This window comes from Schistocerca gregaria, chromosome 4, assembly GCF_023897955.1.
Source record: "Schistocerca gregaria isolate iqSchGreg1 chromosome 4, iqSchGreg1.2, whole genome shotgun sequence".
Lineage (NCBI taxonomy): Eukaryota > Metazoa > Arthropoda > Insecta > Orthoptera > Acrididae > Schistocerca > Schistocerca gregaria.
Window position 1 is genome coordinate 25,918,050 of NC_064923.1, and position 12,708 is coordinate 25,930,757.

The 12,708-nt window shown below is 46.2% G+C and overlaps 8 non-coding genes across 8 annotated transcripts; all 8 read left to right on the forward strand.

Moving 5' to 3' along the window:
- The first annotated feature begins 1,076 nt into the window (after positions 1-1,076).
- Positions 1,077-1,148, forward strand: Trnat-agu (transfer RNA threonine (anticodon AGU)). Its single transcript has one exon. It is a non-coding gene; the product is annotated as a tRNA-Thr (tRNA).
- Positions 1,149-2,601: 1,453 nt separating this feature from the next.
- On the forward strand, positions 2,602-2,673 carry Trnat-agu (transfer RNA threonine (anticodon AGU)). The gene has a single exon. It is a non-coding gene; the product is annotated as a tRNA-Thr (tRNA).
- A 1,435-nt stretch (positions 2,674-4,108) lies between these two features.
- On the forward strand, positions 4,109-4,180 carry Trnas-aga (transfer RNA serine (anticodon AGA)). Its single transcript has one exon. It is a non-coding gene; the product is annotated as a tRNA-Ser (tRNA).
- A 1,450-nt stretch (positions 4,181-5,630) lies between these two features.
- On the forward strand, positions 5,631-5,702 carry Trnat-agu (transfer RNA threonine (anticodon AGU)). The gene has a single exon. It is a non-coding gene; the product is annotated as a tRNA-Thr (tRNA).
- Positions 5,703-7,167: 1,465 nt separating this feature from the next.
- Trnas-aga (transfer RNA serine (anticodon AGA)) lies at positions 7,168-7,239 on the forward strand. The gene has a single exon. It is a non-coding gene; the product is annotated as a tRNA-Ser (tRNA).
- Positions 7,240-8,683: 1,444 nt separating this feature from the next.
- On the forward strand, positions 8,684-8,755 carry Trnat-agu (transfer RNA threonine (anticodon AGU)). Its single transcript has one exon. It is a non-coding gene; the product is annotated as a tRNA-Thr (tRNA).
- A 1,474-nt stretch (positions 8,756-10,229) lies between these two features.
- Trnat-agu (transfer RNA threonine (anticodon AGU)) lies at positions 10,230-10,301 on the forward strand. The gene has a single exon. It is a non-coding gene; the product is annotated as a tRNA-Thr (tRNA).
- A 1,441-nt stretch (positions 10,302-11,742) lies between these two features.
- Trnat-agu (transfer RNA threonine (anticodon AGU)) lies at positions 11,743-11,814 on the forward strand. Its single transcript has one exon. It is a non-coding gene; the product is annotated as a tRNA-Thr (tRNA).
- The last annotated feature ends 894 nt before the right edge of the window (positions 11,815-12,708 follow it).

A 12,708-nucleotide genomic window follows, 5' to 3' on the forward strand; every position in this document is an offset into this window, starting at 1 on the left:
GTAGGTCTCGTAGCAGGTTGAATGTATCAAATGGGTGGGAAAGAGCAAGGGGCAGCGTCTGTGTAGAACGAAAACACAACTCCTCAGTGGTGTGAGCGTTTTGAGATGAGTCGTATATAAGTTCCACTTGTTTGTCAGTGACCGTGTGGCCTAATGGATAAGGCGTCGGACTTCGTATTCGAAGATTGCGTGTTTGATTCCTCTCTCGGTCGTGTTTTTCCAGATCTGAAAAAGAAACATACCGTTTTAGTGCAGCACTTGAGCAGTACGAAACCGTGTGAACGTTGCTGTTGACCATTTTCTGCTTGGAGATGCTCTTGAGCTTGAAACACGCACAACAAGACCGGTGTTAACTAGCGAATTGGTTTGCATATTGCCGTCGCCGCGTGTTTTTGACTGGCACTTGCACATCTAAAATAACGTCGGAAAGTAACTCGTTCGGCTTATGAGTCACATCAAGTATGTGTGTTAATTTTGACGAAACTAGCTCTGCAGGTTGTCATGCAATTCTGTTACCTCTCAGAAATGATTATGAAATAAAAGTGAACTACGTGACGAGTGTGACGTTAGGAAAACATTAGGCAACGTGGGGAGGTTCTGTATGGGACCAATCAACCCAAACGAGTACTGTGTGACGTGCTAACCGGCATGTACTCACCGAGGCAGCGCGGCTAGCTCAGTCGGTAGAACATAAGGCTCTTAATCCCAGGGTCGTGGGTTCGAGCCCCACGTGGGGAGGAACGGAATTTTGTTCCTCTGCAGATGTAACTTACCGTTTTTCTGATTAACGTGATGTAATGGAAATAGCAACTTTAAACTTTGCCTACGTCTCCGTCAGTCGCTACGAAACTGTATTTGAAGGTGAAGGTGATTTTGTAGACATGTGTGAAAGACATGTTCTGAAATGCAAGTGGTGTTATTTGGAGAGCACTTCCTTTACGTGTCAGATGTGTAGGCAAGCAGTAATGGGTCGCCATAGCTGCAAATATTAGACGGTAATATGAAGTGTTGTCAGCTGAAGTCTGATGATCCAGACGACCGTAAGGATGAAGTACGCAAAAGTACCGCTAGGCCGCGCCTCTTTAGCTCAGTGGCAGAGCACTGGTCTAGTAAACCAGGGGTCGTGAGTTCGATCCTCACAGGAGGCAGACGAATTTTGGATATCAGTTGCGCGTCGTGGCCTTATAGCAAACAGTATCTGGGATGACTAACAATTAGCGAGAGGCGTTTTATTAAGAATTACTCTCAGATGTGATTAAGGCGAATGGCGCAGATAAAGCATTTGCCCAAGCGGTACAGCATAAGATGGGATGGGACAGTCTGAAATATATTTTATAGATGTATTTCTCACATATCTCAGAGCCTTCCGCGGTTGTCGTCGTCGTCGTCGTCGTCGTCGTCGTCGTCGCCGCCGCCACTTCTGCAGAAGTAGCAAATGGACATCGTAGCAAATGCGGCGAGGGACGCCCTGCCTTACATTTCCGAATGCACAAAGTGTGTGGTTTAGTTTCCCAGTCTATATTTGGTAGGTCTCGTAGCAGGTTGAATGTATCAAATGGGTGGGAAAGAGCAAGGGGCAGCGTCTGTGTAGAACGAAAACACAACTCCTCAGTGGTGTGAGCGTTTTGAGAAGAGTCGTATATAAGTTCCACTTGTTTGTCAGTGACCGTGTGGCCTAATGGATAAGGCGTCGGACTTCGTATCTGAAGATTGCGTGTTTGATTCCTCTCTCGGTCGTGTTTTTCCAGATATGAAAAAGAAACATACCGTTTTAGTGCAGCACTTGAGCAGTACGAAACCGTGTGAACGTTGCTGTTGACCATTTTCTGCTTGGAGATGCTCTTGAGCTTGAAACACGCACAACAAGACCGGTGTTAACTAGCGAATTGGTTTGCATATTGCCGTCGCCGCGTGTTTTTGACTGGCACTTGCACATCTAAAATAACGTCGGAAAGTAACTCGTTCGGCTTATGAGTCACATCAAGTATGTGTGTTAATTTTGACGAAACTAGCTCTGCAGGTTGTCATGCAATTCTGTTACCTCTCAGAAATGATTATGAAATAAAAGTGAACTACGTGACGAGTGTGACGTTAGGAAAACATTAGGCAACATGGGGAGGTTCTGTATGGGACCAATCAACCCAAACGAGTACTGTGTGACGTGCTAACCGGCATATACTCACCGAGGCAGCGCGGCTAGCTCAGTCGGTAGAACATAAGGCTCTTAATCCCAGGGTCGTGGGTTCGAGCCCCACGTGGGGAAGAACGGAATTTTGTTCCTCTGCAGATGTAACTTACCGTTTTTCTGATTAACGTGATGTAATGGAAATAGCAACTTTAAACTTTGCCTACGTCTCCGTCAGTCGCTACGAAACTGTATTTGAAGGTGAAGGTGATTTTGTAGACATGTGTGAAAGACATGTTCTGAAATGCAAGTGGTGTTATTTGGAGAGCACTTCCTTTACGTGTCAGATGTGTAGGCAAGCAGTAATGGGTCGCCATAGCTGCAAATATTAGACGGTAATATGAAGTGTTGTCAGCTGAAGTCTGATGATCCAGACGACCGTAAGGATGAAGTACGCAAAAGTACCGCTAGGCCGCGCCTCTTTAGCTCAGTGGCAGAGCACTGGTCTAGTAAACCAGGGGTCGTGAGTTCGATCCTCACAGGAGGCAGACGAATTTTGGATATCAGTTGCGCGTCGTGGCCTTATAGCAAACAGTATCTGGGATGACTAACAATTAGCGAGAGGCGTTTTATTAAGAATTACTCTCAGATGTGATTAAGGCGAATGGCGCAGATAAAGCATTTGCCAAAGCGGTACAGCATAAGGTGGGATGGGACAGTCTGAAATATATTTTATAGATGTATTTCTCACATATCTCAGAGCCTTCCGCGGTTGTCGTCGTCGTCGTCGCCGCCGCCACTTCTGCAGAAGTAGCAAATGGACATCGTAGCAAATGCGGCGAGGGACGCCCTGCCTTACATTTCCGAATGCACAAAGTGTGTGGTTTAGTTTCCCAGTCTATATTTGGTAGGTCTCGTAGCAGGTTGAATGTATCAAATGGGTGGGAAAGAGCAAGGGGCAGCGTCTGTGTAGAACGAAAACACAACTCCTCAGTGGTGTGAGCGTTTTGAGATGAGTCGTATATAAGTTCCACTTGTTTGTCAGTGGCCGTGTGGCCTAATGGATAAGGCGTCGGACTTCGTATCCGAAGATTGCGTGTTTGATTCCTCTCTCGGTCGTGTTTTTCCAGATATGAAAAAGAAACATACCGTTTTAGTGCAGCACTTGAGCAGTACGAAACCGTGTGAACGTTGCTGTTGACCATTTTCTGCTTGGAGATGCTCTTGAGCTTGAAACACGCACAACAAGACCGGTGTTAACTAGCGAATTGGTTTGCATATTGCCGTCGCCGCGTGTTTTTGACTGGCACTTGCACATCTAAAATAACGTCGGAAAGTAACTCGTTCGGCTTATGAGTCACATCAAGTATGTGTGTTAATTTTGACGAAACTAGCTCTGCAGGTTGTCATGCAATTCTGTTACCTCTCAGAAATGATTATGAAATAAAAGTGAACTACGTGACGAGTGTGACGTTAGGAAAACATTAGGCAACATGGGGAGGTTCTGTATGGGACCAATCAACCCAAACGAGTACTGTGTGACGTGCTAACCGGCATATACTCACTGAGGCAGCGCGGCTAGCTCAGTCGGTAGAACATAAGGCTCTTAATCCCAGGGTCGTGGGTTCGAGCCCCACGTGGGGAGGAACGGAATTTTGTTCCTCTGCAGATGTAACTTACCGTTTTTCTGATTAACGTGATGTAATGGAAATAGCAACTTTAAACTTTGCCTACGTCTCCGTCAGTCGCTACGAAACTGTATTTGAAGGTGAAGGTGATTTTGTAGACATGTGTGAAAGACATGTTCTGAAATGCAAGTGGTGTTATTTGGAGAGCACTTCCTTTACGTGTCAGATGTGTAGGCAAGCAGTAATGGGTCGCCATAGCTGCAAATATTAGACGGTAATATGAAGTGTTGTCAGCTGAAGTCTGATGATCCAGACGACCGTAAGGATGAAGTACGCAAAAGTACCGCTAGGCCGCGCCTCTTTAGCTCAGTGGCAGAGCACTGGTCTAGAAAACCAGGGGTCGTGAGTTCGATCCTCAAAGGAGGCAGACGAATTTTGGATATCAGTTGCGCGTCGTGGCCTTATAGCAAACAGTATCTGGGATGACTAACAATTAGAGAGAGGCGTTTTATTAAGAATTACTCTCAGATGTGATTAAGGCGAATGGCGCAGATAAAGCATTTGCCAAAGCGGTACAGCATAAGGTGGGATGGGACAGTCTGAAATATATTTTATAGATGTATTTCTCACATATCTCAGAGCCTTCCGCGGTTGTCGTCGTCGTCGTCGTCGTCGTCGTCGTCGCCGCCGCCACTTCTGCAGAAGTAGCAAATGGACATCGTAGCAAATGCGGCGAGGGACGCCCTGCCTTACATTTCCGAATGCACAAAGTGTGTGGTTTAGTTTCCCAGTCTATATTTGGTAGGTCTCGTAGCAGGTTGAATGTATCAAATGGGTGGGAAAGAGCAAGGGGCAGCGTCTGTGTAGAACGAAAACACAACTCCTCAGTGGTGTGAGCGTTTTGAGATGAGTCGTATATAAGTTCCACTTGTTTGTCAGTGACCGTGTGGCCTAATGGATAAGGCGTCGGACTTCGTATTCGAAGATTGCGTGTTTGATTCCTCTCTCGGTCGTGTTTTTCCAGATCTGAAAAAGAAACATACCGTTTTAGTGCAGCACTTGAGCAGTACGAAACCGTGTGAACGTTGCTGTTGACCATTTTCTGCTTGGAGATGCTCTTGAGCTTGAAACACGCACAACAAGACCGGTGTTAACTAGCGAATTGGTTTGCATATTGCCGTCGCCGCGTGTTTTTGACTGGCACTTGCACATCTAAAATAACGTCGGAAAGTAACTCGTTCGGCTTATGAGTCACATCAAGTATGTGTGTTAATTTTGACGAAACTAGCTCTGCAGGTTGTCATGCAATTCTGTTACCTCTCAGAAATGATTATGAAATAAAAGTGAACTACGTGACGAGTGTGACGTTAGGAAAACATTAGGCAACATGGGGAGGTTCTGTATGGGACCAATCAACCCAAACGAGTACTGTGTGACGTGCTAACCGGCATGTACTCACCGAGGCAGCGCGGCTAGCTCAGTCGGTAGAACATAAGGCTCTTAATCCCAGGGTCGTGGGTTCGAGCCCCACGTGGGGAGGAACGGAATTTTGTTCCTCTGCAGATGTAACTTACCGTTTTTCTGATTAACGTGATGTAATGGAAATAGCAACTTTAAACTTTGCCTACGTCTCCGTCAGTCGCTACGAAACTGTATTTGAAGGTGAAGGTGATTTTGTAGACATGTGTGAAAGACATGTTCTGAAATGCAAGTGGTGTTATTTGGAGAGCACTTCCTTTACGTGTCAGATGTGTAGCCAAGCAGTAATGGGTCGCCATAGCTGCAAATATTAGACGGTAATATGAAGTGTTGTCAGCTGAAGTCTGATGATCCAGACGACCGTAAGGATGAAGTACGCAAAAGTACCGCTAGGCCGCGCCTCTTTAGCTCAGTGGCAGAGCACTGGTCTAGTAAACCAGGGGTCGTGAGTTCGATCCTCACAGGAGGCAGACGAATTTTGGATATCAGTTGCGCGTCGTGGCCTTATAGCAAACAGTATCTGGGATGACTAACAATTAGCGAGAGGCGTTTTATTAAGAATTACTCTCAGATGTGATTAAGGCGAATGGCGCAGATAAAGCATTTGCCAAAGCGGTACAGCATAAGGTGGGATGGGACAGTCTGAAATATATTTTATAGATGTATTTCTCACATATCTCAGAGCCTTCCGCGGTTGTCGTCGTCGTCGTCGTCGTCGTCGTCGTCGTCGTCGTCGTTGCCGCCGCCGCCACTTCTGCAGAAGTAGCAAATGGACATCGTAGCAAATGCGGCGAGGGACGCCCTGCCTTACATTTCCGAATGCACAAAGTGTGTGGTTTAGTTTCCCAGTCTATATTTGGTAGGTCTCGTAGCAGGTTGAATGTATCAAATGGGTGGGAAAGAGCAAGGGGCAGCGTCTGTGTAGAACGAAAACACAACTCCTCAGTGGTGTGAGCGTTTTGAGATGAGTCGTATATAAGTTCCACTTGTTTGTCAGTGGCCGTGTGGCCTAATGGATAAGGCGTCGGACTTCGTATCCGAAGATTGCGTGTTTGATTCCTCTCTCGGTCGTGTTTTTCCAGATATGAAAAAGAAACATACCGTTTTAGTGCAGCACTTGAGCAGTACGAAACCGTGTGAACGTTGCTGTTGACCATTTTCTGCTTGGAGATGCTCTTGAGCTTGAAACACGCACAACAAGACCGGTGTTAACTAGCGAATTGGTTTGCATATTGCCGTCGCCGCGTGTTTTTGACTGGCACTTGCACATCTAAAATAACGTCGGAAAGTAACTCGTTCGGCTTATGAGTCACATCAAGTATGTGTGTTAATTTTGACGAAACTAGCTCTGCAGGTTGTCATGCAATTCTGTTACCTCTCAGAAATGATTATGAAATAAAAGTGAACTACGTGACGAGTGTGACGTTAGGAAAACATTAGGCAACATGGGGAGGTTCTGTATGGGACCAATCAACCCAAACGAGTACTGTGTGACGTGCTAACCGGCATATACTCACCGAGGCAGCGCGGCTAGCTCAGTCGGTAGAACATAAGGCTCTTAATCCCAGGGTCGTGGGTTCGAGCCCCACGTGGGGAGGAACGGAATTTTGTTCCTCTGCAGATGTAACTTACCGTTTTTCTGATTAACGTGATGTAATGGAAATAGCAACTTTAAACTTTGCCTACGTCTCCGTCAGTCGCTACGAAACTGTATTTGAAGGTGAAGGTGATTTTGTAGACATGTGTGAAAGACATGTTCTGAAATGCAAGTGGTGTTATTTGGAGAGCACTTCCTTTACGTGTCAGATGTGTAGGCAAGCAGTAATGGGTCGCCATAGCTGCAAATATTAGACGGTAATATGAAGTGTTGTCAGCTGAAGTCTGATGATCCAGACGACCGTAAGGATGAAGTACGCAAAAGTACCGCTAGGCCGCGCCTCTTTAGCTCAGTGGCAGAGCACTGGTCTAGAAAACCATGGGTCGTGAGTTCGATCCTCAAAGGAGGCAGACGAATTTTGGATATCAGTTGCGCGTCGTGGCCTTATAGCAAACAGTATCTGGGATGACTAACAATTAGAGAGAGGCGTTTTATTAAGAATTACTCTCAGATGTGATTAAGGCGAATGGCGCAGATAAAGCATTTGCCAAAGCGGTACAGCATAAGGTGGGATGGGACAGTCTGAAATATATTTTATAGATGTATTTCTCACATATCTCAGAGCCTTCCGCGGTTGTCGTCGTCGTCGTCGTCGTCGTCGCCGCCGCCACTTCTGCAGAAGTAGCAAATGGACATCGTAGCAAATGCGGCGAGGGACGCCCTGCCTTACATTTCCGAATGCACAAAGTGTGTGGTTTAGTTTCCCAGTCTATATTTGGTAGGTCTCGTAGCAGGTTGAATGTATCAAATGGGTGGGAAAGAGCAAGGGGCAGCGTCTGTGTAGAACGAAAACACAACTCCTCAGTGGTGTGAGCGTTTTGAGATGAGTCGTATATAAGTTCCACTTGTTTGTCAGTGACCGTGTGGCCTAATGGATAAGGCGTCGGACTTCGTATCCGAAGATTGCGTGTTTGATTCCTCTCTCGGTCGTGTTTTTCCAGATCTGAAAAAGAAACATACCGTTTTAGTGCAGCACTTGAGCAGTACGAAACCGTGTGAACGTTGCTGTTGACCATTTTCTGCTTGGAGATGCTCTTGAGCTTGAAACACGCACAACAAGACCGGTGTTAACTAGCGAATTGGTTTGCATATTGCCGTCGCCGCGTGTTTTTGACTGGCACTTGCACATCTAAAATAACGTCGGAAAGTAACTCGTTCGGCTTATGAGTCACATCAAGTATGTGTGTTAATTTTGACGAAACTAGCTCTGCAGGTTGTCATGCAATTCTGTTACCTCTCAGAAATGATTATGAAATAAAAGTGAACTACGTGACGAGTGTGACGTTAGGAAAACATTAGGCAACATGGGGAGGTTCTGTATGGGACCAATCAACCCAAACGAGTACTGTGTGACGTGCTAACCGGCATATACTCACCGAGGCAGCGCGGCTAGCTCAGTCGGTAGAACATAAGGCTCTTAATCCCAGGGTCGTGGGTTCGAGCCCCACGTGGGGAGGAACGGAATTTTGTTCCTCTGCAGATGTAACTTACCGTTTTTCTGATTAACGTGATGTAATGGAAATAGCAACTTTAAACTTTGCCTACGTCTCCGTCAGTCGCTACGAAACTGTATTTGAAGGTGAAGGTGATTTTGTAGACATGTGTGAAAGACATGTTCTGAAATGCAAGTGGTGTTATTTGGAGAGCACTTCCTTTACGTGTCAGATGTGTAGGCAAGCAGTAATGGGTCGCCATAGCTGCAAATATTAGACGGTAATATGAAGTGTTGTCAGCTGAAGTCTGATGATCCAGACGACCGTAAGGATGAAGTACGCAAAAGTACCGCTAGGCCGCGCCTCTTTAGCTCAGTGGCAGAGCACTGGTCTAGTAAACCAGGGGTCGTGAGTTCGATCCTCACAGGAGGCAGACGAATTTTGGATATCAGTTGCGCGTCGTGGCCTTATAGCAAACAGTATCTGGGATGACTAACAATTAGCGAGAGGCGTTTTATTAAGAATTACTCTCAGATGTGATTAAGGCGAATGGCGCAGATAAAGCATGTGCCAAAGCGGTACAGCATAAGGTGGGATGGGACAGTCTGAAATATATTTTATAGATGTATTTCTCACATATCTCAGAGCCTTCCGCGGTTGTCGTCGTCGTCGTCGTCGTCGTCGTCGTCGTCGTCGTCGTCGTCGTCGCCGCCGCCGCCGCCACTTCTGCAGAAGTAGCAAATGGACATCGTAGCAAATGCGGCGAGGGACGCCCTGCCTTACATTTCCGAATGCACAAAGTGTGTGGTTTAGTTTCCCAGTCTATATTTGGTAGGTCTCGTAGCAGGTTGAATGTATCAAATGGGTGGGAAAGAGCAAGGGGCAGCGTCTGTGTAGAACGAAAACACAACTCCTCAGTGGTGTGAGCGTTTTGAGATGAGTCGTATATAAGTTCCACTTGTTTGTCAGTGACCGTGTGGCCTAATGGATAAGGCGTCGGACTTCGTATCCGAAGATTGCGTGTTTGATTCCTCTCTCGGTCGTGTTTTTCCAGATATGAAAAAGAAACATACCGTTTTAGTGCAGCACTTGAGCAGTACGAAACCGTGTGAACGTTGCTGTTGACCATTTTCTGCTTGGAGATGCTCTTCAGCTTAAAACACGCACAACAAGACCGGTGTTAACTAGCGAATTGGTTTGCATATTGCCGTCGCCGCGTGTTTTTGACTGGCACTTGCACATCTAAAATAACGTCGGAAAGTAACTCGTTCGGCTTATGAGTCACATCAAGTATGTGTGTTAATTTTGACGAAACTAGCTCTGCAGGTTGTCATGCAATTCTGTTACCTCTCAGAAATGATTATGAAATAAAAGTGAACTACGTGACGAGTGTGACGTTAGGAAAACATTAGGCAACATGGGGAGGTTCTGTATGGGACCAATCAACCCAAACGAGTACTGTGTGACGTGCTAACCGGCATATACTCACCGAGGCAGCGCGGCTAGCTCAGTCGGTAGAACATAAGGCTCTTAATCCCAGGGTCGTGGGTTCGAGCCCCACGTGGGGAGGAACGGAATTTTGTTCCTCTGCAGATGTAACTTACCGTTTTTCTGATTAACGTGATGTAATGGAAATAGCAACTTTAAACTTTGCCTACGTCTCCGTCAGTCGCTACGAAACTGTATTTGAAGGTGAAGGTGATTTTGTAGACATGTGTGAAAGACATGTTCTGAAATGCAAGTGGTGTTATTTGGAGAGCACTTCCTTTACGTGTCAGATGTGTAGGCAAGCAGTAATGGGTCGCCATAGCTGCAAATATTAGACGATAATATGAAGTGTTGTCAGCTGAAGTCTGATGATCCAGACGACCGTAAGGATGAAGTACGCAAAAGTACCGCTAGGCCGCGCCTCTTTAGCTCAGTGGCAGAGCACTGGTCTAGTAAACCAGGGGTCGTGAGTTCGATCCTCACAGGAGGCAGACGAATTTTGGATATCAGTTGCGCGTCGTGGCCTTATAGCAAACAGTATCTGGGATGACTAACAATTAGCGAGAGGCGTTTTATTAAGAATTACTCTCAGATGTGATTAAGGCGAATGGCGCAGATAAAGCATTTGCCAAAGCGGTACAGCATAAGGTGGGATGGGACAGTCTGAAATATATTTTATAGATGTATTTCTCACATATCTCAGAGCCTTCCGCGGTTGTCGTCGTCGTCGTCGTCGCCGCCGCCGCCACTTCTGCAGAAGTAGCAAATGGACATCGTAGCAAATGCGGCGAGGGACGCCCTGCCTTACATTTCCGAATGCACAAAGTGTGTGGTTTAGTTTCCCAGTCTATATTTGGTAGGTCTCGTAGCAGGTTGAATGTATCAAATGGGTGGGAAAGAGCAAGGGGCAGCGTCTGTGTAGAACGAAAACACAACTCCTCAGTGGTGTGAGCGTTTTGAGATGAGTCGTATATAAGTTCCACTTGTTTGTCAGTGACCGTGTGGCCTAATGGATAAGGCGTCGGACTTCGTATCCGAAGATTGCGTGTTTGATTCCTCTCTCGGTCGTGTTTTTCCAGATATGAAAAAGAAACATACCGTTTTAGTGCAGCACTTGAGCAGTACGAAACCGTGTGAACGTTGCTGTTGACCATTTTCTGCTTGGAGATGCTCTTCAGCTTAAAACACGCACAACAAGACCGGTGTTAACTAGCGAATTGGTTTGCATATTGCCGTCGCCGCGTGTTTTTGACTGGCACTTGCACATCTAAAATAACGTCGGAAAGTAACTCGTTCGGCTTATGAGTCACATCAAGTATGTGTGTTAATTTTGACGAAACTAGCTCTGCAGGTTGTCATGCAATTCTGTTACCTCTCAGAAATGATTATGAAATAAAAGTGAACTACGTGACGAGTGTGACGTTAGGAAAACATTAGGCAACATGGGGAGGTTCTGTATGGGACCAATCAACCCAAACGAGTACTGTGTGACGTGCTAACCGGCATATACTCACCGAGGCAGCGCGGCTAGCTCAGTCGGTAGAACATAAGGCTCTTAATCCCAGGGTCGTGAGTTCGAGCCCCACGTGGGGAGGAACGGAATTTTGTTCCTCTGCAGATGTAACTTACCGTTTTTCTGATTAACGTGATGTAATGGAAATAGCAACTTTAAACTTTGCCTACGTCTCCGTCAGTCGCTACGAAACTGTATTTGAAGGTGAAGGTGATTTTGTAGACATGTGTGAAAGACATGTTCTGAAATGCAAGTGGTGTTATTTGGAGAGCACTTCCTTTACGTGTCAGATGTGTAGGCAAGCAGTAATGGGTCGCCATAGCTGCAAATATTAGACGGTAATATGAAGTGTTGTCAGCTGAAGTCTGATGATCCAGACGACCGTAAGGATGAAGTACGCAAAAGTACCGCTAGGCCGCGCCTCTTTAGCTCAGTGGCAGAGCACTGGTCTAGTAAACCAGGGGTCGTGAGTTCGATCCTCACAGGAGGCAGACGAATTTTGGATATCAGTTGCGCGTCGTGGCCTTATAGCAAACAGTATCTGGGATGACTAACAATTAGCGAGAGGCGTTTTATTAAGAATTACTCTCAGATGTGATTAAGGCGAATGGCGCAGATAAAGCATTTGCCAAAGCGGTACAGCATAAGGTGGGATGGGACAGTCTGAAATATATTTTATAGATGTATTTCTCACCGCCTTCCGCGGTTGTCGTCGTCGTCGTCGTCGTCGTCGTCGCCGCCGCCGCCACTTCTGCAGAAGTAGCAAATGGACATCGTAGCAAATGCGGCGAGGGACGCCCTGCCTTACATTTCCGAATGCACAAAGTGTGTGGTTTAGTTTCCCAGTCTATATTTGGTAGGTCTCGTAGCAGGTTGAATGTATCAAATGGGTGGGAAAGAGCAAGGGGCAGCGTCTGTGTAGAACGAAAACACAACTCCTCAGTGGTGTGAGCGTTTTGAGATGAGTCGTATATAAGTTCCACTTGTTTGTCAGTGACCGTGTGGCCTAATGGATAAGGCGTCGGACTTCGTATCCGAAGACTGCGTGTTTGATTCCTCTCTCGGTCGTGTTTTTCCAGATCTGAAAAAGAAACATACCGTTTTAGTGCAGCACTTGAGCAGTACGAAACCGTGTGAACGTTGCTGTTGACCATTTTCTGCTTGGAGATGCTCTTGAGCTTGAAACACACACAACAAGACCGGTGTTAACTAGCGAATTGGTTTGCATATTGCCGTCGCCGCGTGTTTTTGACTGGCACTTGCACATCTAAAATAACGTCGGAAAGTAACTCGTTCGGCTTATGAGTCACATCAAGTATGTGTGTTAATTTTGACGAAACTAGCTCTGCAGGTTGTCATGCAATTCTGTTACCTCTCAGAAATGA